The following is a 27,532-nucleotide window of genomic DNA, read 5'->3' as shown; positions in this document are numbered from 1 at the left end:
ATGGTATTAGAGCTTCAGGCTCTTCATGTTCTGGTGCTTCACTTGCAGAGGTTCTCCTCCCAAGAAGATCAGATCAGCCAACTTTTTTTCTGCAGATCTGCCAACGTTTTGCAAAAGCCAGGTAGGCGATGGATTATGGAGTTTTCTGTCGTGGAGGACCCCACCTCCACCTGCATTTTTTTTGCTCCCATACCTGGCGATCACCTTCTGGCTGCTAGCGCTACACTTCTGGGACCATTCAGTCGCCGGAAAACCCTCTTCTCTACCTGCATTTTTAGCCAGATCTGCGTTTTTGGACAGCATGGCAGCATTTTCAGCAGAGGGGGGCAGCATCAGCCTTGGCCCACTCAATCTTGCCTCATACACGGCTTGGCATCCGGTGCCTTGCCCGGCGAGATTCCTCTGATTCTACTACAGTTTTCAGCCATAAACACCTGCTGCGTTTTCTCTGTTTTCAGCCCACTTTGGGCTGCTACATTGATTCCCCGCCCTTCCTACACCCTCTGCACCACTCCGGACCTTGTCGGGAGCATACGAGCACGCTGAAAATCGCTGGACAGCAGCGTTTTCATCACCTCGCAGTTGCGTTTTTGGGTGGACAACAGCCTCTTGGCTTGGATTTTTCATAGAGGATGAAGTTACCTCCTTCCAAGACACCATTCGATGGTGGTCCGTGCGGTCTCTCAGTGACTGCTGCAGTACACGGTATCTTCGACATCGGCTTGATCATCTACGGGCGTACGATCCTTGGGAGATCCATTCATTCCAGCCATCATTCGGTGGTTGCGCACTCTAGAGGGGGTGGTGACTTGTGATTTGCTATGGACACATCAGATCACTTGCTTACATAGGAGCATCTACATGTTTCGGAGGACATTATGGATTGCTACATCTGGCCTTCCTGGAGTTTTACACAGCTTAGCCACCTGGCCACCTTGGTTTGCAGGTTCATGCATTGATAGGCTTCCGGTCATTCTCATGACGATTCCTGGGCTTCCCCATTTTCTCCAAACGTTTGACTACAGATACCACATATCCTATTGGGCAAGACACTTGCAGGTCTATTGGAATTTTTTTACGTCAAGTTGTTTTCACACTCAGTTCGGGACCTTCACGGAGTATCTTCACCCCGTATCGGCGGAGTACAACAGTTTTCTACACTGCTCGTGACGGCACTTTACCATGGAGATTTCTCGGAGGTTCGTGACACCCCAGACTGTTGCTACACTCGCGGAGCTCGCCGGAGTATTGTCCTTAAGTGGACATCGCAGCAGACATCTTCATTATTTGCCTCACACCTTCGGCTTCATGCAATTTATTCAGCATCAGGTGTGCTGAGAGGGGGTGTTAGATTTACACCACTCTGCTGCTTCACACACAGGTCTAGGGCATACATGTACGGCTAGTGTGCCTCTGGGCTGGCCACCCATGCTTGCATATGCATATAGGCTCCATTGTCTGGCCCGCTGCTTCACAGGTCTAGGGCATGCATGTACGGCAAGTGTGCCTCCAGGCTGGCCACCCATGCTTGCATATGCATATAGGCTGCATTGTTAGGCGGCCCATCTTTTGGGCCGGCTGTCCACGTTGTACTGGGCGCCCTGCATATTTCTTTTTCATTATGCTGGGTCATGGGAACATATTTTGCATTGTTCGACCTCCCCATTGGGCACCTATATATGGGGCCAGGGGGGGTACCCACTTTTCAGTCATAGACTCACACATCGGATGAATTGAGGGTCTCTTGCTCTGGTAGTCAGTGGGGGGCTGATCGCCCCCTTTCCCCATCTCTGGCGTTTTGTGTTCTCTCTCTATCTCTCTCTCTCTCTCTCTCTCTCTCTCTCTCTCTCTCTCTCTCTCTCTCTCTCTCTCGCGGCAAGCTATGGCTGCTGCTCTGTAGCGTGCTCACCTGCTGTGGCTCCTGCTTTGTAGCGTGCTCACCTGCTGCTGCTGCCCACACCAGTAGCTGCGCGTTGCCCATCTGCGTGACCTGTTGCCTGCACGCGAGTTGCCCAGCTATGCGACCTGCTGCGGCGCAGCTTGTGCGAACGCGCGACCTGCTGCACTTGCCTTGGCCACTTGCTTAGCAGGGCTTTGAGTAGGGATAATTCGACGCGGCACTACAACAGGTATTTGAAGGCAGCTCTGGCAACAGGCAGCTTCAGCAACTTCAGCGACGACATTAGCAGACCCATGTACATCCATCGAGCAGCTTCAGCAACCAGCAGCAACTGAAGTGCCTACCCGGAGCAACAACACACCCAGCTGCAGCCTTGCAGGACAATTTGCAACAGAGCAACACGCAGGATTTTGGGACATTTTGGGACAACCGGGACACAATTGCCGGAAGCCAACACGGAAAAACCGGACATGGCGCCTCTCGATAAGAGAGAAGTGGAAGAGATGATTGCAAGGGCGGTCACACAAGCCAAGAAGGAGGCCGACAAGGCATTGAATGCCGAGGTACGCAAGATGGTGGAGAAAATAAAGCAAATGGAGGAAGAGCGGAAGCAACTAGAGGAGCAAATCACTGGACTCAAAGAGGAGGTCAACGTCTTGAAGAGAGAAGTGGCGGTGGCGGCATCAAAAGACCTCAAGGAAGAAGGGGAGATACATGAGGCCGATAAGGAAGCCATCAAGGAGGAAATCACCAAGGAGCTCACCAAAGCCATGGAGGTCAAGATGGAGGCCACCAAGGAAGGATGGGTAGATGTCATGCGTAAAAAAATCACAGAGTAAGTAAAGGAAGAGAAGCGGCATGAAGAGACACAATGGATGCATGCCACCCTTGAGGAGAAGAAGATGAGAGAAGCCCGTATGCTCAATGGAAGGGTAAGTGGTATCAAAGAGGAGCATGGATCATCACCGGAAAGTGACGGGAAAACTTTGTGTGCCAAACTTGGGTACACCAACACCCCTTTCACCAAAGCATGGAGGGTAGGGAAAGACCCTCAAAAGAGGGTGCTCAAGCTACAATTCAAAGACCTCATGGACAAAATCACCTTCCTAAAAAAGAGGATTGCATTGAGAGGATTAGGAGGAGCCCCCATTTACATTGATGAGGATCTCACCAAGACACAAGTGGAGCATCGAAAGCTTTGTATGCCCAAAATAATGCAAGCAAGGAAAGAGGGCAAGAAGGCTTTCTATAGAGATGGGCGAATCTTCATAGATGGAAAACCCATCGCATAGGGATTCGCGGCCTATGAGACTAAGGAGGCGACACGACATGAGATCACACTCGGAGTATGGAATTGTGATGGATGCCTATGGACTCAGCCAGGCAGACTGGAGGAGGTGATGGAGGGGAGAGACATTGTGATGCTGACAGAGACACATGAGAGCCAGGAGAGAGGTCTACCACATGTCCGGGGCCACCACTGGGAGTCCACATACAGGCGATCCACAGGGAGGTAGGGGACATCACGAGGATCGGGGGGGATAGCTCTCTTAGTGAGGAGAGAGCTACAGGTTAGGGTCACAGTAGTGAGCAGAGATGTAGAGGCCCGCTTCATGTGGGTAAGGATACAACTAGCCCCAGACAGAGCCATACATGTTGCACTGTGCTACTTCCCCCCACGCCGGTCACATTTCGCAGACCATAGAGATACGACGAGCATCTACGCAGAGGAGGAGCCACCAGAGGAGGATGCCGATGAGAGTATGGCAGAGGAGGAGGAGGAGGGACCACAGTCACAATCACCCTTTTCGGTTCTCTCGGAGGACCTCCTACACTACCGGCATTGGGAGAGATCCTACTTGTAGGTGATTTCAATGCCCGCACATAGAGCCGACAGTGCGAGATGTATGACTTTGATGATTCCACCCTACTCCATACCATAGCGGCGGAGGATGTGGGACTAGGGAGGACATCAGAGGACAGAGGAAGTGACTCTACCAGATACGGATCACACTTATTGGCACTAGGATCAGCGCACCACCTCCTGATCTACAACGGGATGTCCCGTTGGCCGATGTCAGGTGGATACACTTGCTTCCAGAAGGGAGGCAAGACAGGACAGGACAGGGAAGGCCAGAGCACAGTGGATTACATCTAGGCTCCACAGGAGCCATGGATATTGTACGCTCCTTTACCATACCACCACGGCCCATCGGCGCGGATCATACATATCTCAGCCTCTCTCTCAGGACCAGTTTATCGACACCACCTCCCCAGTCCCCCACGCAGCATACCACTATACACTTCAGTGAGGAGCTTTCCGAGATTTACAAATACCATGTGTACGCAGGGATCAGCGAGCTAGACCCTGACGCCCCACTCTCCACACTCACCACTGAGCTCACCTCCATACTCCACTCAGCAGCGCTCGAGAGCTTTCCCTCGACCATGCACTCCAGCGACACATCACGATCTGGGACGATGCCCCAGAATAGATGGTATGATGATGAGTGCAAACAGCTATATCAGAGGCTTAGGGCACAACATATTACTGGGTAGATATCTGAGAGACAGATGCACCGCCAGATGGGTACTCTTACTAGACGTAAGAGGAGAGCCTTTGAGGAGACACAGTGGTGGGATGTGTACCATACACTTCAGAGTCGAGAGGCAACGATCTCTTGGAGAGATTTGAGACAGCGGACCCCACCCACGCCTATAGAGGACCCAGCAGTATGGCATGCATATGCAGAGACACTCTATCAGATGCCGGCTCAGCCCCCCCTTCCACACCCGGTGGCTCCCCGACCTACAGCTCCCACTCTCTTTACCATAGATATGGTGAGACGAGGCATTCAAAGTCTACAGCACCGCCGAGCCGCGGACCACACCGAGCTTTAGGGTGAGCATTTTATATACACCACACACTTTGGCTCCATTGATCGCACACTTGTTCAACAGGGCATTGGCAGAGGGGTTTCCAGAGAGCTTGACTATGCATACTATTGTGCCTTTACATAAGGCTGGAGACCGCATGGATCCAGCCAACTACAGGACTATCATGATTGGTCATATGATAGCCAAGATTTATGGAGCAGTTTTAGAGTCAGAGTTGAGCAGATATGCAGAGACCGAGGGGCTATGTGCCTCCGGACAGGCAGGCTTTAGACGCACATTCTCTACTGTGGACCACATCTTCACTCTCAGATGCTTGATAGAGCAGTCGCGGAGCCGAGGGAGACGCCTCTCCTGTTGCTTTGTGGACTTCCGCAAAGCCTTTGACACAGTTCCTAGAGAGAGACTACTATAGCGACTCATATCTCTTGGGATACCCCCGGACATGATATGGGCCATATATGCTTTGTATGAGAGAGTGTCAGGCAGGGTCAGATGCCCAGGAGGACTATCAGATAGCATCACTAGCACCATCGGGGTGACACAGGGGTGTCCACTCTCCCCTACTCTATTTGGTCTGTACATAGATGAGATGGAGGCCTACATCCGATAGAGAGGAGGAGCAAGCGCCGACCTATTAGGCACTTAGGTACATATTATGCTGTATGTTGATGACAATATTTTACTCGCAGAGTCACAGGAGGATCTCCAGCTCCACATACAGGCTCTAGAATTATTTTGTACACAGAGAGGAGTGACAATGAACCTTGGCAAGACCAAGGTTTTGATATTCCACACATCAGGCATTGTTCGGAGGAGATCAGTTTTTCCTTTTGAGGGCAGCCAGATTGAGGTAGTAGAGTCATATGTATACTTGGGCATCACCTTTACAGCCAGGACTGGCCGCTTCTCTATGGTACAAGACGCCCGAGATCGTACCACACGAGCGTATGCAGCTCTAGCCATGCTTGAGAGGGGTGCCATCAAACACATTTCCAGGAGCCCCGCACGAAGGGCTGGCTATTTGACACTTTGGTGACACCATCTCTTCTATACGCTGCCCCAGTGTGGACCCCAGGATTATCAGAGCGGGCTCGAGAGGCCATAGATATTGCTGCTTGCCCGGATGATCCGGAGCAAGCCATCAGTCCCACATGACATTGTGAGAGTAGAGTTCGGTGCCCCACCCATGGTAGTGGAGGCGCTATTTCAGACAGTGGGATACCTCCACGGGTTGCGAGACATGAGGGCAGATAGACTACCTCGCCTTGCTCTTGAGGCCTCCCGCGGGCTAGCAGACTCTGGGGATGAGAGATCATGGTACGCGAGTGTGACTAGCTGGCTTCAGACATACGGCTACTCTATGGACAGATTGCCTCCCTCAATATGATCCAGATGCACTGCGCGAGGCCCTCTCACACACTGAGAGGAACACAGTTGTCAGATATGAGCTCATACAGAGACATGTAGAGCAGACTTGGCTCACACCTTTGCGGCCATTGGCCACGAAGATGGCATATTACAGAGATCATTTCCTTATGCTCACAGAGGACAGGTTCATACAGAGGCCCCACTACATGGATATATACCTACCACATGGCATGAGGGTAGCCATCGGACAGCTCAGAGTATCATCCCACCAGCTTGACATTGAGAGCGGCAAAGCAGCAGCACGGGTCCCACGCGAGGCCAGGATATGCAGATTATGCAGGCAGAGGTAGAGTGTGAGAGCCACTTCTTATGCAGATGCCCTCACTATGCGGAGATCAGGGGATCACGGTACCCCACTCTATTTGACAGGCCAGAGGTCTCATTACAAACAGTGATGACATCATTAGATCAGAGACTACTTGGGAGACTCTTGGTGGAGATGAACCAGCATAGAGGGAGAGCCCTCCAGACGGGGGAAGGTGGAGAATCAGACAGGCAGACACCTTACAGACTACTTCCTGGCTAGAGTACCCATGCAGCCACAGCCACCCACACATCAGGGGATGACTTTGATACGGGCTGAGGAGGCTAGAGCTAGGCGGCGACGACGACTACCAAGATATCGCTCCAGGGCCTCTCAGAGACACACGACGAGAGGTCCAGGCCATCAAGGATCGACATACAACATATATTCAGAGGAGGGCAGAGCAGACACTAGACATGGCGGGCATAGCCAGAGTCCTCACATCAGGCTCACGGATGTACCAGACTACACCCTGCCATCACTACTGGATGGAGCTGATGTACACCCCCCCCCCCCCCTCCCCTCCCCCCCTCCCTCACACCTACACACATACATGCATCATTTGTACACCGGATGTTTTGTTATTACCCGGTCACCCCCACATCTGCACACCGGATGCTTTGTTATTACTCGGTCACTTACCACACTACACTTTTTACATCGGATGCTATTATTACCCGGTTATTTTGCACATACCAGATATCCAGAGGATATTCACATTTTTGTACATGGATCTGTCTCATAGGCCAGTTCTCTTTGGCGTTTTGAAGACGTAAATAAAATTCTCTTTCTTTCTTCTCTCTCTCTCTCTCTCTCTCTCTCACACACACACACACACACACACACACACACACACACACACACACACACACACACACACACACACACACACACCATCTCAGCTCCTGGACGCGAAACAAGTCCAAGGAAGCTAGCATGAGAGGATAATGTTGCCTGTGGAAGAGGTTTGGTAAAGATATCAACAGGGTTATCTGGTACTCTAGTCGAATAGAGCCATCCTTGGTCTTCTCACGAACAAAATGGTATTGTATCTCTATATGCTTGATCTAGGCATGGAACATTGCATTCCTCGCAATGGCTATACAACTCTGGTTGTTAGAGTACATCATGGTCATCTGTTGGGGAAAGCCAATCTCCGGAAGTAGTCTACGTAGCCACACTAACTCACTTGTAGCATTGCTTACAAACCTGTACTCTGGCTCTATGGAGGATAATGCAACTGTCGGTTGTTTCTTACTGCTTCATGAAATTGCTCGTGAGCCAAAAGAAAAGGTGTACCGTGTAGTCGACCGTTGTTGTTACAAGCTTGGTCACTCCAAGCGAGAAATCAATAGCAACACACGAACAGACACTACGAAATTACTGAACTTTAAGAGAGAGAGAGAGAGAGAGAGAGAGAGAGAGAGAGAGAGAGAGAGAGAGAGTTGTTATTTGTACACAAATAACAAGAGCTTCCAAAAACATCAATTAGGTCTCCCCAATCTCATAAAATTAAAAATTCTTTCAAAACATATTAAGTGCATAAATGAAGGACGAGTTTAGGAAATGAAAAGACAAATGAAGGTGGAAAGTCAAAAGCCAAATGAAGATGGAAAGTCAAAAGACCTTTTGTGTCCATATAAATAGGTGTTTTTCTACTCTTTCACTTTTCCTTTAGCGTTTTCTTCTAAGTTCTCTTTAGCGTCTGTTGGAAACCCTAATTTTCAGAGTTATCGGAATCAAAATCAGTTTGGGTCAATGCGTAGAGCTCGTCGAGAGGATCAACTTTGACTTCTGTTGCATATCCAAATTCTCAACCATTGAAGAGTTATTTAGACGCCTTTGCAACACAGAAAAACATCAAAAAGAATGTTTTTAGAGCTTTTTAGGGCAAAAACGAACTCCTTTTTTAGTTTCTTCTTCATTCAACTCCATAGCTTCCATCTGTAGGTTCATGTAGGGTCGGTTTTTCTCTTGAAAAAGGAAATAATTTTTTTTTGTAGAATCTCTGAATGTTGTTAGGATCGTGCTTCGATTTGAAGAGGGCAAGGAAGCAAGCTGTGGTCTATATCACTGTAATCACGTTCGACTAGGGATCGAACAAAAACGTAGAGATACTTGCATCTGGGCCAAAGCATGTTTTGGTGGTCCAAAAAGTGGTGTCTTGGACACTACTTTGATAGCAACTTACGGATCCCAATTTCATGTGTCCCGTATGAACATACCAACCATATTGTATATCATTGGAAAGCTTTTGACAAGGAGAATCCAAAATTGCAATGTCCGCAAAATTTTGATAAGATTTGCAAAAATTTAACTGTGTCCTACTTTTTGCTAATCCAACCACCAAAAAGTGAAATAGTGGTATCACCAATGCATGCTTTTACCCATCTATATACTTGACAACGCCTTTGTACTTCAAAACACTTACATAACTGTGAAAAAGAGAGAGCAAGTAGTTGACACGGCACGACGGAGTTCCAAGCCAAGACGCACTGGCCCCAAAGACTAGCACCCCTCTGGGTATTTCTCTGTTATTACACTTTGCAAAGTACAACTCGTGAGGGTACAACTCTCTCCGAGACTCTGCGTCCAGATGCTCTTGAGGAGTGGCCCCTCGGACACTTATAAGTAGTTCAAGGGATGCCCAAAAGTAGAGCCCCCAAAAGTTTCAGTCCTAAAAGCATTCTCATCCAAAAGCATCTGCTCTCCAAAAGCCACGCAAAAATTGCGAGAAACCAGCGAGTGTGAATGACAGAAATCTGTACAGTGCCACGTGGCAATCAACGCAAATTGTTAGCGGCCGTACATTTGCCCATGTCTCAGTCCTTTACGGAATACTTGAGTGTATGTGACAATGTGTGTGTGGCTCCTCAACAAAACTTTAAGTTAGGTGGGGGTTAGGATTTAAATCCTAACCACTCGGCAAGTCTTCACAACTTGGGGATTCCTTCTGCTGTTGCTTCTTCTCCTAAGTCTTAGCCAGTACGTGCAAAATTCTTAGGTTAGTCCAAGACCCGAAGGTCACTCAGATGTCCTAGGGCCACGTAGATGATCACAAATGCAAATACAGTGCATGGAAGAGAATTAATCACAGCATAGAGGATTCTGCCTTGACCGAGAGATTGGTATGGACCACCTTTCTAAGGAGAGTGAGTCTGTGACTAGCCAAAAGAACGCATGGATCAATTGTGTTTCTGATCTCGACGCAAAAACCCTAACCCTAAAACTCATCACTTGTGTCTTAAGAGAATGGCCTCTCCTCCAGATCCTCGGGAAGTATTCTGGCGTGCACACTTCTGGTGAGTGGACTTTCACTCGAATCCATGGATCCTCGATAGGCCCCTCTCTAGGCTCTTGTGCGTTTTTGTGAGCAAGCAATGTCTCAATTGCTTATCACCTCCTCTAGTTTCTCTGGATGTGTCTATCACAGATTGCTGACGTGGCAGATTGCTGACATGGCAAGCAGAGTACGGACGCTGACGTGGCACACTGTACGAGATCCCCATGAATCGCGCTGATAGGTTGACGTGGCACAACGTATGGATTTTTGCTTTTTGCGCTGACATGCTGACGTGGCCTATTGTACGGAATTTCGAAATCTGCAGATTTTAGAGCCTGTTGCTTTTGAAACCCATTGCTTTTGGGCTCTGCTTTTAGCATCCCTATGTAAGAACAAAAGGGACCCAAGGGCCTCACTTCTCAGAGCATCTGGATGCAGAGTCGGAGAGCTGAGGATTGGTGGGAGTTGTCAAAGATTAATACAAAAAGAAATACCGAAAGGGGCGTTAGTCTTTGGGGTCAATCTCTCTTAGCATGGAACTACACCGTCCCGTGTCGAATCAATTGAATTGTGAAGTGTGTTAAGTGAATCTCTCTTGTGTCGCGACAAAATTTTAGACTTGGGGTGCCCAAGTTTGTTACAATGGTATCAGAGCACGGCCGATTTCTCTTCTACCGGGAAATCTGGTCCTTCTTGCGGCACCTATGGATTTCGAAAAGAATCAGATGACTCTATCTACCACCCCTGAAGCGGGAGGCAGTACGGGAAATTCAAGCGGATTAGCAGAGAATGAGTACGGGCCACCTCGGCCCTCGCAGCATGAACTCATGGCGATGCAACGTCAACAGCAGTCGACAAGTGTGCAAAGCAAATGCTTCAGTTTGCCAAGGATCAACCAAGAAACTTCCTACTCCGAGGATGTTCATTGAAGAAGAACTCCATGATGTTGTCGAGACCCGAATCAATTAGCGTCTAGACACGAAGAAGCCATCAAAGAAGCAATTGAAGAAGCGCAACAAGGGGACTGACCACCCCGGTTTCTTGTTTGCAACTGCACGAAAACGGAAGAAGCATGTGCGTTTTGAAGGACTACCGAGTTCTTCTTCCTCTTCCATCTCGAGCGAGAAGGACAGAAAGGGCAAGACGAAGCAAGAAACAAAGTTTTGGAAAAAGGCAAAGAAGATCAGATTTTGACCAGTTTCTGACATTCTGTGGAGGAGTCATCCTCTGACAGTTCGGACTCCGACGATCACATGTTTTATGCAAAGAAGAAACAATTTCACAGAGTCAACCAACATGATTTCCTCAAAGACAAAAACAAAAAGAATAAAGGAATTTAAAGAGGGTGGACAGTCAGTGAAATTTGAATCCTTTTCCAGATTCCGAGATGCTCCGAAGGCTTTGGCTTTCATTCAGCAGTTTGATATAGCCTTCTCCGCAGGACACTACTTAGAGCACTCCAAGATCAGGAGGGCAAGACATTTTTGAAGGAAAATGCACGAAAATGGTGGTCCACTCTTCTTCTGAGGAAAGAAGCCCCGATCAAGTGGTTGAAGTTCAAACCACTCTTTATTTCTTCTTGGTTGACCCAAGAGTACGAACAAGATGTGAAAACCGCTTGGAACCATCTCTGGATGACCAAGGGTGACACTTTGGACGCATATTGTGAAAGGTTCTGGGATTCTTTTTTACCGACCTCTTCGTTTAAGAAGGTCACTTTTAAAGGACAGATTGAGCGGTTTTGCTGCGGACTCCCTAAATAGATCCGAGACTACTGCCTTGAGCAAAAGTCTGAGTCCATACAACAACTGATGGGACATGCTAAGCGGGGATTATCGATACATTCGGGTAACTTGACCTACCCCACTACGAAGTTTTGACACAAAGGACCGGATAGAACTCGACAAACGACAATAGAAAGAAGAAGAACTCCCAGAAAGCACGACCCTGATTGACTGCGGAACAGAGAGTTGACTATCTCAAAGAGGGGAAGTGTTTTGGTTGCAGGGAACAAGGGCACATCGTTGCAAAGTGCCCCAAAAAGGCACAAAAGAGGACAAATTGAAGAAAGGCCTGAGAGTTCTTAGGATGAAAGCAGGACTGGTACTGGATTGCATGGGAACTGACCCAAGTCAGATAGATGAAAGTACGAAACTTTGCCATGCATGGGGCAAAGTAAAAGATCAGTATGTCCTCATTTTCTTTGATGGAGGAGCCAAGGCCAACTTCATTTCACTTGAATTGGTGGCTCGACTCGAGATTTACGCCCGACAGGATGGGGCCACCAGCGGAGGCAGTTCTAGCGGCGCCCAGACGTGATGTAGCCATTACACTTGTCATTGGCAAACTTCATTTGCATTGTCATGGGTATTCAGGGCATGAGGACTTTTACATCATGCCTTTGGAAGGGTGTGACGTCCTCCTAGGAATCTTTGGGTACCACAAGAACAACGCCGTGGTCGACTATCGGGCCAAGAAAGCGACTTTAACCAATGAGAAGGGCATGAAATTTGTACTTGAAATGTAAAATTGAAGGGCAAGTCCGTCCCTATTGTATCGGCTTTGGCCATATTTGAAAGAATTGAATGATGAACAACGAACGAACATGTCTGAATTGGACAAAGAACGATAAGAATTTCTACACACACATGCTGAGTGTTTCTCAGAAGGCCTACCAGGCGAGTTATCTCCATCTCGTCTTGAGGACCACACTATTGATTTGATCCCTGGAACCACACCACCGAACCGGCCATCTTACCGTGTTAGCCGAGCCCAGAATGAAGAAATCATGAACCAAGTGAAAGACCTTCTTGAAAAGGGTCTCATCCAACCTAGTACTTCACCTTACTGTTCTCCAGTTTTACTAGTACCAAAGAAAGACGGATCTTGGAGAATGTGCATTGACTATAGAGCTCTCAATAAAATCACCATCAAGAACAGACTCCCGATTCCAAGGATCGATGATATTCTTGACAGACTTTAGGGATCCTCTTGTTTCAGTAGGATTGATTTGAAAAGCGGATATCGTCATATCATAATCACATCGGGAGGTGTCTACAAGACAGCCTTTCGGACAAGCTTTGGTTTATACGAATTTTAAGTGATGCCCTTTGGGTTTACAAATGCACTAGCAACTTTTAATCGAATGATGGATAGGATTTTCCGAGAGCATCGATCTTTTGTGGGTACTTTCTTTGATGACATTATAGTTCTCTCTGAGAATGAACAGAGCACCGACACCATCTGCTATAGGTCTTTTAGGCATTCCGCGATCCTAGATTGGTTATTAATGCCGAAAAGAGCGAGTTTTTCTTGCCGGCGATGTATTTCTTGGGACACATCGTCTCAATAGCATGAGTACAGATGGACCCGGCCAAAATTGAGACTCCGCGATTGGCCTGACTTGAAGAATGTTCATGAAGTTTGAAGCTTTTTGGGCTTGTGCTCTTACTACCGGTGGTTCGTTCGGAAGTTTGCAAAGATAGCTTCGTCTTTGCACTTATTGACTTAAAAAGGAGTCCCTTTCTCGTGGGGACCGACATAGGTGACTGCTTGTTAGACACTTAAGGAAAAATTGACTACTGGACCACTGTTGGCTTTGCGAGATTTGTAAAATCTATTTAAAGTTTATTGCGATGCTTGTGGTCGTAGTCTAGGAGTGGTCTTGATGCAAGAAGACCATGTGATCGCTTATGAAAGCAGAATGTTTTCATGGCCAGAATTGGTAGCCCAGATTTATGAGAAAGAGCTATTGGTAGTGATCCATGCTCTTACACAGTGGCAACATTATCTATTCGGAGCCGATTTTACAGTTTTTACAGATCATCAGAGTCTGCGCTACTTCTTATCACAGAAGCAGCTTTCGGAAAAGCAGATACAGTGGGCTAACATCTTGTCACAGTTTCACTTCCAGATTGTCCATGTTTAGGGACAGAAAAATTTAGTGGCAGATGCATTGTCTCGGAAGCCCCTTGTCTTGGCTATTTCCGCAATCCATCATAGAAGCTTCGAGGGTATGGTTGACTAGTACGCCACAGATCCGGACTTTACTGATGTTCTTACTCGGATACAAAATGGGGAGACAGTTCCAAGATATTCCATACAAGATGGCTACTTGATGAAGAAAACGATGTTGTGTGTCACACAACCTTTGAGCGAAAAGGTCTTGACAAAGTGCAACTGTCCATCGTTTACGGGTCACCACGACTTCGATACCACCTTGAAGGGGGTGGAGCATTATTTCTATTGGCCGAGACTCAAGAAGGATGTCGACGACTTTGTTCGCAGTTGTTTAGTATGCCAAAAGGTGAAGTTTGATAGGCATAAGGCACACGGATTACTACAGCCTTTCACCCATTCTCACCCGCCCCTTTCAAAGTATTGCAATGGATTTCATCTTTGATTTCCCGAAGACAGAGTGGGCACGATGGCATTTGGACTGTCATTGGCAAGCAAGCTCACTTCATTATAGTAAAGAAAATAGTCAAGCTAGACCATTTAGCGAGACTGTGCATTGCACAAATATTTTGATTACATGGTATGCCTGAGACAATAGTCTCCGACAGAAATTTCCGATTCACAAGTGTTTGGACGGCTATTTGGGAGAACATTGGCACAAGGTTGCAGTTCTCGTCATCTTTCTACCGGCAGACAGATGGGCAATCTGAGATGGCAAATTTAGTTGTTTTGGATTTGTTGAAGTGTTACATCTCTGATCAAAAGACTCAATGGGAAAAAAATTTGCCTTTGGTGGAATTTGCCTACAGTAACACGGTTCACTCTTCGACGGGGAAGCGCCATTGAAGGTGCTCAGAGGGTTCTTCCCTTTCTTAGCACTAAGGACAAGATTTTGAAGCCAACTAGTACACGAGGGACATGACTGCTTTTGCCAAGGTCCGCGAGGCTCTAGAGAAGTCTCAAGAATGACACAAGAAGGCAGAAGATCGACATCGACGCGACTTGAAATTAAAGGAAGACGATTGGGTGCTCTTATGTTTTGAAAAGGCACGCCTAAGGAAGCGAAATTGAAAGGAGTGGCTTTTTCGCAAGCTTAGCATGAGGTGTTATGGCCCTTTCTAGATTAAAGAAAACATAAATGATGTCTCCTTTTGACTCAAGCTGCCAGATACTTGGAAAATTCACAATGCATTCCATGTGAGTCTCTTAAACATTTTAAAGGTGACGTGCCAGTTGTGGGGAGCCTGATGAGCAACCCGAAGTGAAAGAGAGCGAGGAGATACTCGTTCCCAAACAGATTTTGGCACACAAGGAAAGAAAAGTGAAAGGTAAAGTGATTCAGCGGTTCTTAGTTAAATTCAAGAACTATCCGCATTGGATGCGAAGTGGATGGAGGAGGAGGACCTAGCAGATACTCCTCAGATTTTGGAACTTTACCTTGAGACATTCCATTTAGCTGTACTCTATCGAGAGATGCCGCAGATCAGCAGGGTTGAATCTGGTGCAGAGGGATTGCACAAGAGGGGAGTCACTCCGCTTCTTTGTCACAGATTACGTGGATTGAATAGAGTCACTGATATCCCTTTGGGTTTCAAGGATACTGCTGTGCGGACAGGATTTTGCTATATGACTTTATGAAATGGAATTTCCTAAATTGAACTTGAATGTTTTGTACTCTCTCATGTGACTTGTTTGAGTGCAGGAACTAAAAGAAGAAATGACTGCAGCATTTCGGTCTTGAAAATCTCTATAGACATGATCGCAATAAGGATTAGTTAATCCGACATCAGTGAGGTTCGGGATGGATCTAGATGCGGTTACTAAATACATTGTTGGAGGTCATGGTCTCAGATTTGGAATGAATTTTCTGTGATTGAATTGTGATGTGATGTCATGTGAGGTGATATGACTGTCGTCTTTGTACACGTGCTAGATGTGTCATCTCTAGTGCGTCGATACCTAAGAGTCAGTGTCTGCTAAACTGGTTTATGGCCTCTGTTTGTTTTGCAGGCGTAATCGAGGGCGATTACAATTCTTTCAAGAGGGGGGTATGTCACAAAACGGTGACGTGGCAAACTGCTGACGTGGCAGGCAGAGTACGCGCTATGCGGATCCCCGTAAATCGCATTGACTAGCTGATGTGGCATAGCGTACGGATTTCCGCTTTTTGCGTTGACATGCTGACGTGGCCTGCTGTACGGAAAAATCTGTGCTAGTTGCTTTTGGCAGATTTTAGAGCCACTTGCTTTTGGAACCCATTGCTTTTGAGTTTTTGCTTTGGGGGGCTATGCTTTTAGCATCCCTATGTAAGAATAAAAGGGACCCAAGGGCCTCACTTCTCAGAGCATTTGGACACAAAGTCTGAGAGCTGAGGACCCGCGGGAGCTGTACTTTGCTCAAAGATTAATATAAAAGAAACACCGAAGAACTCATTGCTACTCACGCTCACGCTCCTCCCTCGCCATCGCTAAAAGCAGCTCGCGCTGCCCCCTGCTCTTTGCCTCATTCTCCCCTACCCTCGCGCGCGCTCCGCCTTCTATCCCGCCCGCCCGCCCGCTCGCTCCCCCATAGCCTGCCCGCTTGCGCTCGCGCTGCCCCCTGCAGGCTGCCCACCTGCGCTTGTGCTACCCCCTGCCCACCTACGCTCGCGTTGTCCCCTGCCGCCCTGCATTCCTCCCATTTTCCCCTTCTCCCCCCCTTTTTTTCCTGTTTCTCTTTGGTTTACTCATCCTGAGCCTGGCTTGGGTATTGTTTCCCAGCGGCAGCGGCCCAACCAATTTGCCCCTTTTAGCCACTTCTTCGATGCTCTCGTTTGCCTTCGCCCTCGCCCTCACCCGTCTTCACAACAGTAGACACTGATGGAGGATTCCCTCCGCCACAGAGGGACTCCACTGAAGCTCCCTCGCTCGACCCCACAAAACCCACCATCCGACTTGCTCTTTCGCCGACAGAGCAAGCGAGTTTAGAGGCAGAGGTGGCGCGCCTCCAGGCCACCTCTGTTATTTGCAAGATTCTCGGCACCAGACCCAGCAGAGGGGAAGTGCGCGACCTCCTTCATGCCCGCCTTCTCACAGAGGTGGGCAAGATACTCGATGTTTAGCTTCTCGGACGTGGCTACTATCAGATAGAGTTTGAGACTCCCGAGATGGCGTCCAAGGTCATTGCAATGAGCCGCCTGGTGATCCGTGCAGTTCGAGCACATTTTCGACAGTGGCGCCACGGTTTCGACCCTGCTATCGACGTTCTTGTCGAGGAGGCAGACGTGCCCATCTTAGTCTGCTTCGCCAGCCTGAGAAGGGAGTACCTTCCGCTCCTTTCCAGGATAGGCTCAACGATTGAGACCATCCCGGAGACACCTCACAGGGCAGGCTCCGTAGCTGCCAAGGCGGTCGACATCCCCACAGTACGTGTTCTGATTCGGGACACACCACACTCTCCCGAAAGTCATCCTACTACCTCGGGTGAGCGGTGGTTGGTTACGATAGAGCGTGGAGTATTCGGGCCTCCCAAACCAGTGTTTCATTTGTCGACAGATGGGCCATCTTGCGAAGGCCTGTCCACAGAGGAGACCCCGACCTACACCACAGTCCCGGCCCCAACCTTCAAGGGTTGGCCAGCAGCAGCGGACAGAGTCGTAGAGTACGCAGGCAGAACCACCCTCTGAGCCTGGAGCTCCAGCGGAGGAGGGTTGGCAGCAGGTTTGTGGTCGATGTCGACCACGGCCACCGTGCCAGCCCGGCACTCAGAGTGGTCCCCAGGCTCCTGCCCAACAGCAGTGGTTTCCATAGGGAACTGATTTGATCCTCTTCAGCAGGACGAGGTCCCTGCTTCAGCCTCCACCTCAGCCTCACCTCCGACAGCCCCTCCTCCCCCCGAGTTCCTCTCTACCGCCCCTCCAACTCTACCTCCTCCCTTTTCCTCTCCATCTCGCCCTCCTTCCCTGCTGCTGCTCCCCACGCCCCCCCCCTCTCCCCCTGCTCCCACATCTCCTCCCGCTCCATCCCTGCACCCGTCTCGGGGGGCAAGACCTCCCTCGACTGCTAGGAGATCTCTTGGCAACGCTTTTGCCACGAGTTGCTTGGCGAGAGAGGGATAGCCTTTCTTGCGACCCCCTCTTCTGGTGCAGACGTCCCCCTTTGCAGTAGTTCCTCGTGACGAGTTATGACATTCAACTTCGTTGGGATTTCTTTATACGACTTTACACGGTTTCTCGGCGACCCCTCACCAGACCTTGAGGCAGCTTGCTTCAGAGTTCATATATTGTTCCTTGCAGCTAGGGGGATAGAGGCCTTGGACTCAGCGGTTGGCTTCTCTTTTCCCCTATGCGGCAGGGACTAGTCTGAGTGGACTCTAGACTCAGTGTTGGAGTGGCTACAGACACAAGCCCTAGAGTTCTCTCATCACATGGGAGACCTAGGGTTACAGACTTGGTTCAGACTCTATGGCCGTTGGCCAAGTTTTCAGTGACACCTCCAGACTCGGCAGGATGTAGACACATTGTGGTTCACTTCTTTGCTGACACACAATGTTATGTACACATACATGAAGACTCCTGGACAGAGGAGGTTGCTTTGCGCACGGCTCGTTCTACTTGGGCTTGGGCTAGACACTCTTTGCAGTCACGCCTATTTCGAGGACGCTCAGATGCGGATTACTCCACATCCAAGCTTGCCTCGAAGAAAGCACAGTTAGCTGCTGTTGCAGCATCGGTTGCCTCTCGCTTTCCATGAGGATCGTCTCATGGAACGTGCAGGGATTAGGTGGGCCCCGGTTTCAGCGTCAGAGGGGCCGACTACGTCAGGAGCTTCAGCGATGCCTTGTGGGAGGAGAGATTGACCTTCTTATGCTATAGGAGCATAATTTGTGTGAGAGCCGCATTAGACTTTGTGGTCAGCTTTTGCTTGGACGATATGAGACTTTTTGGTCAGCTACATTTGGACCTGGTGGAGGGGTATGTATGACTATTGCGGACTCTTGGCAGCAGGCCATTATGGACAAAGGTATTATTGTGCCTGGCAGGGTTCAGTGGATTACTATGCAGGTTCAGGGGTGCCTCTTGATTTTCGTGGACATCTATGCGCCCAATGTGGCGAGTGCACGTGCAGAGTTTTGGTCTCACATTGTAGAGTCTCTGCCGCATGGCAGAGAGCAATGGTGCATTGGGGGTGACTTCAACATGTTGGAGGACCCCTCTGACAGGATTGGAGGTAGCCACACTACAGTGCATGGAGTTGAGTGGGCAGCTTGGGAGAGGTTATGTATGACTCTACGGGTTTCAGATGTGTGGCAGCATTCTAGCTTTGTGAGGCCCCCAAACAGCCTGGCCTTCTCTCGGCTCGACCGCAGAGTGGGAGGAGTGAATCTATCTCGGATAGATCGCTTCTACCTAGCGCCCATTTTTGTGATTTGGGTGGGACAGTTTGCATTCTGGCCGGAACTTCTTTTTCGGACCATGCACCATTGATTCTCACAGTGACAGACAGACAGAGGAGGAGGAGCACGATGCTACGCATCCCAGAGAGGGTCTTGCTGGACTCTGTTTGAGAGAGCGAGTGGTGGCTCTTTGGACAGAGGGCTTAGACATGCAAGACTCTCCTGCTGATAGAGTGGCCTTTGGACTTGCTCAACTTAACCGGCTACTTCTCCAGGAGTCTATGGCCCGCCTGGCTGCAACGAGAGAGGAGGAGCAACGTTTCCGACGAGGCGTTGCTTCCTTGCAGAGGATGGAGGAGCAGCATCTAGACAATCCCTGGTTGGAGGAGCAGTTACAGCAGGCTCGCCAGGAGTTTGCCAGCACAAAGGAGAGGCGCCATGAGTTTGCTTTCATCGACAGGCATCGTAGTGGACCCAGGTAGGTGACAGAGTGACGGGGCTTTCTTTGAGACAGTGGGGCCCCGACATGCGCATGCTAGGGTCAGTCAGTTGAAGAGGTCTGGCGGGTCAGTTGCTTCAAAGTCGGAGGACATGCGTGCAGTTGCTACCGACTTTTACCTGACCTACTGTCTGCAGAGCCTCAGTCAGAGCGTCAGGATGCCTCATGCAGAGAGCAAGTGTGGGCACAGATGCCTTGTCTTGTGACTGAGGAGATGTGCCAGAGGCTTGAGCTGCCTCTTTAGCTAGATGAGCTGCACGCGGCCCTTAGAGCACTTCCCCGTGGTAGTTGTCCAGGTGAGGATGGTTTGACTCCCCGCTTTTTCTTGGAGTACTGGGACTTGCTTGGCTCAGATCTCTACAACGCTTTTCAGTACATCCTGCACACAGGACAGCATGAGTGAGGGCCTGATTTACCTCATTCCCAAGGAGGGTGGCTCCTTGGATGAGATTTGACAGTGGCGGCCCATCACCATCCTCAACTCATCCTACAAAATTCTTGCCAAGGCTCTGAGTTTGAGGATACAACCACTTTTGGAGAGCATTATACATGGGACACAGACAAGTTTTGTCAAGGAGCGTAGTATCCTTGACAACATCTTTACTTTTTGGGAGGCTTCTGCCCTCGCGCGTCTCCGTGGTGAGGATGGGTGATACTCCTTCTCGATTTTGAGAAGGCCTACGATAGAGTTGACTGGGACTTTTTGGAGGGTACTCTTCGCAGGATGGGCTTCTCAGATGCTTGGATCAGAGGTGTGTCAGCTCTTTACAAACGGGCACACAGTCAGGTACTTTTTTCAGGAGGTAGAGGTGATCGTTTCATGCTCACACGTTCGGTCAGACAAGGCTGCCCTCTTGCCCCCTTCCTCTTTCTGTTTTATGTTGAGGCGATGAGCAGGTTTTTGGTTTCACAATAGGTTGGTCTACGTGGCTTAGTGCTCCTATTCGGGGAGATGAGCTACTGGATGCTGAGTTTGCAGACGACTCAGCCTTGTACTTGGATGGCAGGAGGCCAACCTTCACAAGTGTGAGCAGGCTCTTGAGACCTTTTGTTATACATCAGGCGCACTGATCAACTGGAGAAAGACAATGGCTTTCTCGGTTGGTAGTGCTCCTACGCCTGATTGGCTGCCAAGTGAGGGTTTCAGATGGATTCCCCCAGGGACTGCAGTTCGATACTTGGACTGTCAGGTTGGCTTGGACTTGTCTTCTGAGCAGCAGATTGCTCCTCTCCTCCTGTCCATCAGGAGGAAGTTGTTACATTGGAGCTCCGCACGACTTTCTTTGGCAGGCAGAGTTGTAGTGGCAAACCAGGTGTTGTTGGCTACTATGTGGTACATCACTTCTTGTTGGTTCTTTTCGAGTTCCTGTATCAGCTAGGTAGAGAGGCTGATCAGGAACTTCCTTTGGTCAAGGCGTGACACTCAGATAGCCCGGGCAAAAGTGGCATGGCAGGTCATCATTCTTCCTTGTTCTCAGGGAGGGTTGGGGATCATAGACCCAGCACAGCAGAGCAGAGCCCTTCTAGGGAAGTTTGTTGTCAGAGGACTTCTTCCAGGGGAGGAGCCCTAGAAGGAGTTTTTACTTCAACGGCTTAGTGCTAGAGTGCCTCAGGCTGGATTTTCGACCAGATGGATTTTCACAGAGATGCACAGAGTTGGCCTGAGCAGGAGACTGGAGGATGCTTCGCTGTGAGTCTGCTCCGCTCCTGGGAGCAGCTACGGAGAGGCCTGGAGCAGCGTCAACCTACTTGCACGGAGCAACGCCTGAGACAGCCCCTTGTTTGGAACCCCATGGTTAGCACTCAAAGAGGCCACTTGGTTGGTAGTAGGCCTCATGTTTCCTGGGGTCCCATGTCAGAGGGTCCATCACGCACTTTAGGTGATTGGCTACAGTTCTCAGGCTTGTCAGAGGAGCTTCAGGGCATCTAGCTACAGGGCTTGAGAGGGGTGCAGAGCATATGTCAGGACATCGTAGAGGCGGTACCAGCTGGGTGGCTCATGTCGCTTGAGTCAGCAGCACCCAGATGGATGGGGGCCTTCACTCGACTGGAGGTTCTCATCGCAGTTCGAGCTTGTTGAGAGACTGTACCCTCCCTGTTTTTCGAGCTACAGGGTGAGGGACGCTTACACTGAGTTTTAGTAGAGGCCCCACGGGTGGCAGAGTGCTGTTATCAAGGATCCGAGTTGTGGGTATCTGCTGGAGGACTTGTGTCATAGATCTTGACCCAGCAGCTCTTGAGATTGGCCACTGGAGGCTGTGGGTTTGGGAGAGTTGTTCACCAGCACGAGTGCAGTGGAATCCTGGAGAGTGGTTTTGGAGGGACCCTTTCTCCTCATCGGACCATCCAGGTGTCCCTTTCTTTCGGTACACTGTTTGACTGGGACGTCACATACTGGCAGCACGGAGAGAGGCTCATCCTGCTGCAACACTCCATTGGCAGGAGGAGGGTCTCACAGATGAGTTCTTGAAGCATTTTTGGGAAGGGTTGTGGGACTCCAGACAACCGAGGCGAGTCACTTTGGTCCATTGGCGTGGTTGCACATCGAGCTACAGCAGTTGGGAGCTGGCTAGTACATAGTGGTCCCTCGGCAGCATGTGCAGCTTGTGACCATCTTGTGGAGAGTCAACACCACTGTCTTTGGAACTGTCCTTTGGCACAGCAGGTTTGGCTTCGTCTTCTTTGGTTGATGCCAGCTCTCTAGTACACTTGGCGGGCAGCTGCTTGGTCCACTCTCACGGGCCCGGCACTTCAGTTTGAGCTATCCTCCACCAGCAAGATGAGAGTGATGCAGGGGGGTCGACCTACACTCCAGCCTGCTACAGAGCTTACCCCACAGGAGTGGTGCAGTGAGAGAGAGGAGTGTTGGGAGCTCATTTGCGGCCTGTCACTCTGGTTCATCTGGTGGGCCCGTTGCTTCCGCATCTTTGAGGCTCGCCTTGTACCACCGCGAAGACAGTTCGGGATCTTTGGCTAGAGCTGATCCATACTCTCAGAGGACAGTTCAAGAGACTCCAGGGCAGCTCCGACCGCATGCGGGAGCGTAGAGAGGCTTTCCTTCGACTCTGGCGCCCTGGGCCGTTCTTCACCATGGTCCAGGGTGTGCTCAGATGGCACTATCGTCCACCTGTGTGGCTTTTCCCTCCTCCATCTCTTGATTTAGCCTCATTGTACATATGTTGTTCTTTCATTGGGAGAGTCTCCCCCTCACGATTGTTGTAGCCCTCTCTTGTAGAGGTGGTTGTAGAGGCAGTTTCATTAACTAATAGAAGGATCTTTTTCTCGGAAAAAAAAAAAGAAATACCAAAAGGGGTGCCAGTCTTTGGGGCCAATCTCTCTTGGCACAGAGCTACGCCTCGGGCCGTGTCGAATCAATTAAATTGTGAAGTGTGTTAAGTGAATCTCTCGTGTCGCGATAGAATTTAGACTTGGGTGTCCAAGTTTGTTGCAGTGTCCATAGATCATCATTGCAATTCCAAACCACAATGTGAATCTCCTCATCCTCCTCGGTAGGCCCCTCTTTGGGCTCTTGTGTGTCTCTGTGAGTAGGACAATCTCTCAATTGCCTCCTCTAGTCGCTCTGGACATGCTGTGTCCCATAGGCTGCAAGTCCCTATGCAACGACCTTGCCACTAATGATGACGCAACCATTGCGGTATGATTCCTTCTTCCCTTGTTCTCGTGCTTTGAGCATCTAGGTAGGCATGTCTGTCTATGTTCTACTTGTATTGGTGTGAGGTTGTCATCTAGGTAGATTTGGGGGGAGGGGTTGGGGCTATGAGTTCTCGTAGAGTCACCCTCTTTCTAATGAAAGAGAACCTTACCTCTTCGGAGAAGAGTTGGAGGATGAGGGCCCTCCAAATCTTGTTGAAGGGAGGTCCCTCTTCTTCTTTGTACCCAAGCTTGGTACATAGTTCTCTACCATCCGTGTTGGTTGTGGAGTCTTTCTTCTCCACTATGCCGGTGACTCTTATGTTGAGTCGGCCGGCTTGTCACATCTCCTCCTCCTCAAGGGTAGTGTGTACGAGAAGGGATTTCTTCTTCTTGGCGTCCACTTAAGCCTCTTCCTTCTCCGCCGCCTTCTTGACCTCTTTCTTGATGTTTCGCTTCACTACCTTCACCCATCCTTCTATGATGGCCTCCCATCTTTCCCTCAATGCTCTTAGTGATTGCTTGATCTCTTCCTTCTTTGTTCGCCTCGACAATTTCCCCTTCTTCACATGATGGGCAGTCTCGGAGGGAGGCAATTTTTGCCTTGAGTATTTCCATCTCTTCCTTCATTGTGTCTCTCTCCTTATTCCATTCCTCTCCATATTTCAGCCACTCTTTCAGCAAGGTCGCTTTCTCCCTCCATTCCTCTATCTCCTTCCTCCATTCTTTCATCTTGGTCTCGAATGTGGAGGCGCTTATTGGTGGCCGCAAATGTGGAAGTTTGCTTGCCATGGGAGAAGCCACTTTGCTTGTCACACAGAGAGAGAGAGAATGATATATTAACGTCTTCAAAAGGCCAAAATGACCTATGAGACCATCAGATACAAAGTGGTGAATCTAATACAATGTCTGAAGTACAAGTACAAAAAGTACTGAAAGTAAAAATGAAAACTGAAAATGAAGTGTGAAATGTGAAATGTGAAATGTGAAAATGTAGAATAGGCCCTCAATGACAATCTGGGTGTCGTGCTAGAATGCCTCTGATCTTCTGCTGGAGTCTCCGTCGATGTAATGTGCTCCTGTGTCTCGGTCGTGGTCGGAGAGAGAGAAATGTTATATTAACGTCTTCAAAAGGCCAGAATGACCTATGAGACCAAACTGATACAAAGTGGTGAATCTGTTACAATGTCTGGGTACCTTAGTACTAAAGTACTAGGTGTGAAAAGTGTGAAAGTGAATGTGAAAAACTAAATACAAAGTATTAAATAAACTTCTTAGGAGCATTCTGGGTGTCTGGCTAGAATGCTTTTAATCCTTTGTTGTAGTCTCCTCCGGTGAAGTGTGCTTCTGCCTCTTGGTCTTGGTCGTCTCGATTTCCTAAGCTCAATCTCTCTGTCAATTAGGGTGCGTTTGGTATGAATGTGGGTACTCCTTTGTGTTGGCTGCTGGCCTCCTGCTTCCCCTTCCTTCCACTCCTGCTTCACTCGATCCGAAGAAATCTGTGATCTGCCTCTGAGGCTGTAGTGCTCTTTGTCTTCTCATTAGATTATCCGTGTGCCGATGTAGTTCCAGTAGGTACAAGCCTAAGCATCTTTGATCTTGGTATTGCATGACTCTATCTAGAGGTCCAAAGCCTTCTTTAAATAGGCAATGGAAACGCCCACGTATCTCATAGTATACGGTGCAATGGCATATGTAGTGTAATTCTGTCTCCGGCTCCATTCCGCATAACTTGCAAATTCTGCTCTCAGGTGGGATTCCCCTAAATCTGCCAAATTCAATTTCCAGCTGGTGTGAGGATGTACGAATCTGACCAATAGCACATCTCAAACCATGAGACAGGTGGGTATCCATGTAGCTCGGACGAGTCACAAATCCATCTTCAGATAGCTGTAGGAAGTTTTCTTTGTAGTCGGCCATCTTCGTGCCCAATTCTTGTGTAGGGTCTACCCATGTCCTCTTAGTATCCAACTGTATAAGATCCTGACGGATGATTTATTAATCTCCGTTCGTGTAATTGCCAGTGATGGAGCCTCAAGAGAGTATTGGTAGGGGGGTAATCTTTCCATACTGAACCCGTGTCTCTGAAATCACGAAGACAATTGCGCATACCAGCATGATGTATACCCTTTCATTGCTAACTGTCGAGAGGATTCGAGGGCCAATCTAGTATAGCGGCAATTATTTGTATCCCACAAACCATGTATAAAGGACACTGATCTGGTAAGAGCTTCAATTTCTATCGGAGGGGCAGCTAGTTCCTCTCGGATAATCGCGTGTGGTACGGAGGCCTTGGCTCTAATCATTCGGGAAATCATAGATACCAAAGGTCTCTCCATTGGCTTCCAATTATCCTGATCCACAGATGGTCCCCAAATCTTGACCCCATATAGCATAGCCGAAGCCACCACAGTATCAAAGAGCCAAAGTTTTGTTCGTGGTTCCTGAAATTGCACTTGTGAACACATCCTCTCCAACCCTCCCAAGGCCGCAGAGGCTCTGGACAATCTAGCCTCTGCTGCTTTCTTAAGAGTAAACTTCGGTCCTACAAATACCACACCAAGGTATGTGTATGCATCTGTGTACTCTACTGTATCCTGGCCATATGCAAATGTAGGTGCCGATCTCCTAACCCACTGCGGTGTGGTGTTAAACACCATAGCTTTGGTTTTACCCAAATTCACTGACAGTCCGCTATCCTCCGCGAATTTATGTAATGCATCTAACTGCCTCTGCATTCCATCTGGTGATTCTGCTATCAATACAATATCATCTGCATACAACAACAAAGGGATCCATGACCCTGCAAGTTGAGCACCTCTGTCACCCTCTCTCTCAATGTAATCTGATACCTCATCTATATACATACCAAATAAAGTAGGGGACAATGGGCATCCCTGCTTTACTCCAACGGTGGAATGAACAATGTCGGAATCCCCTTCTGGAGTATGTACATAACCAGTTACTGACCCATATAAGGCCATGATCCCCCAGATAATCTCTTTGGGGACCCTAACTCTTGCATCCTGCGCATCAATCTGGCCCTTGGTACTGTATCAAAACCTTTCCGAAAATCCACAAAGCAACAATACATCCTTCTCCCGCTTGCTCTTCCTTCCTCAATAATGGCTCTGAGCGTAAGAATATGATCTAGAGTGGAATAACCCCTCTGAATCCAGCTTGTGTTGTTGCCCTTATGCCCTCATTCTCTGCCCATCTACTCAGTTTTTGTTCCAGAATGGATGCGTACAGTCGGGTCAATGTGTGACCCACCATAATGGTACGGTAGTTCCCGGGTATCATAGGATCCCCTGACTTGAAAATAGGTATGATAGTAGATAATTTCCAAGATTCAGGTAATCTTTCACACATGACCCGATTAAACAGACGAGCAAGGACTTCTGAAAGTAGATCCCTTGCATGGATCAAATGTTCTGCTACTAGACCCTCATGATCATATGCTCTTCTTGTCTTTATCTTATCAATGGCTTTTTCCACCATTTCCGTAGTAGTAGAGAGAGAGAGAGAGAGAGAGAGAGAGAGAGAGAGAGAGAGAGAGAGAGAGAGATTTATTTGCTAAAGTTTTTTCGTTTGGGTAGGCTCCACGTTCATTTGATTCACAAATTACTGCCATGTTGAAGAGACTAACAGGCTAGCAAGAGAATTTTCAATCAGGAATTGGCCCATGCTAGTACTTCTAGACACTCATGATGCTAGCAAGCCAGAAAATCCATATCCACCTCACTGCATCGTAGGGTCTGGTGAAGAGAACTTGGTGCCTGGTATGTTGTCATTCAATCGGACACTTATTTTGTCTCTCTTTCTGTCTTTCTCTGCTACATGTTCGTCCTGAATGCAGCTCTACAGTGGCTAGAACACGATAAAAACGCCTTTTAATGCACAAAGATTGCATCAATGGCTTTATTGAGGGGCTTGCAAGCAGATGGGAGCAATCTGATTGTAGACTGGGTGCAGAAAAACAAAGTACAAGTGGTATTTGAGTTGTTTTAAGTGTGTTTTTTGCAGTTCGTTGTTAAACTGGGTCTTTCATTGTTCTAAAAGGATCTCCTTTACTCAAGAGGACTCTGATGTTTACTAACAAGATCTGGTCTATGCTATGTTTTGTATTGTTGAAACATTAGTCTTTTCTTACTGCTGCAATTAGTGTAATTTATGTGCTATTGTGGTATCCACACATTACTCGGCTTTTTCTTAACAAGAATGGTTAGCACATGATGG

The 27,532-nt window shown here is 48.7% G+C and overlaps 1 pseudogene across 1 annotated transcript in view; it reads left to right on the top strand.

The window, feature by feature from the left end:
* The window catches only part of LOC147430425 (nicotinamidase 1 pseudogene), an 82,509-nt pseudogene extending 55,215 nt beyond the window's left edge, over positions 1–27,294 (top strand). Inside the window, exons 3-4 of the transcript XR_015185801.1 lie at positions 26,893–27,075; positions 27,153–27,294. The product of XR_015185801.1 is annotated as a nicotinamidase 1 pseudogene (transcript). The remainder of the gene's footprint in view (positions 1–26,892; positions 27,076–27,152) is intronic.
* Positions 27,295–27,532: the final 238 nt, after the last annotated feature.

The sequence above is a fragment of the Adiantum capillus-veneris genome, chromosome 22, assembly GCF_014529385.1.
Source record: "Adiantum capillus-veneris isolate H3 chromosome 22, ASM1452938v2, whole genome shotgun sequence".
Classification (NCBI taxonomy): Eukaryota; Viridiplantae; Streptophyta; class Polypodiopsida; order Polypodiales; family Pteridaceae; genus Adiantum; species Adiantum capillus-veneris.
The sequence above is the reverse complement of the archived record's forward strand: the minus strand, read 5'-3'. Positions and strand labels throughout refer to the sequence as shown.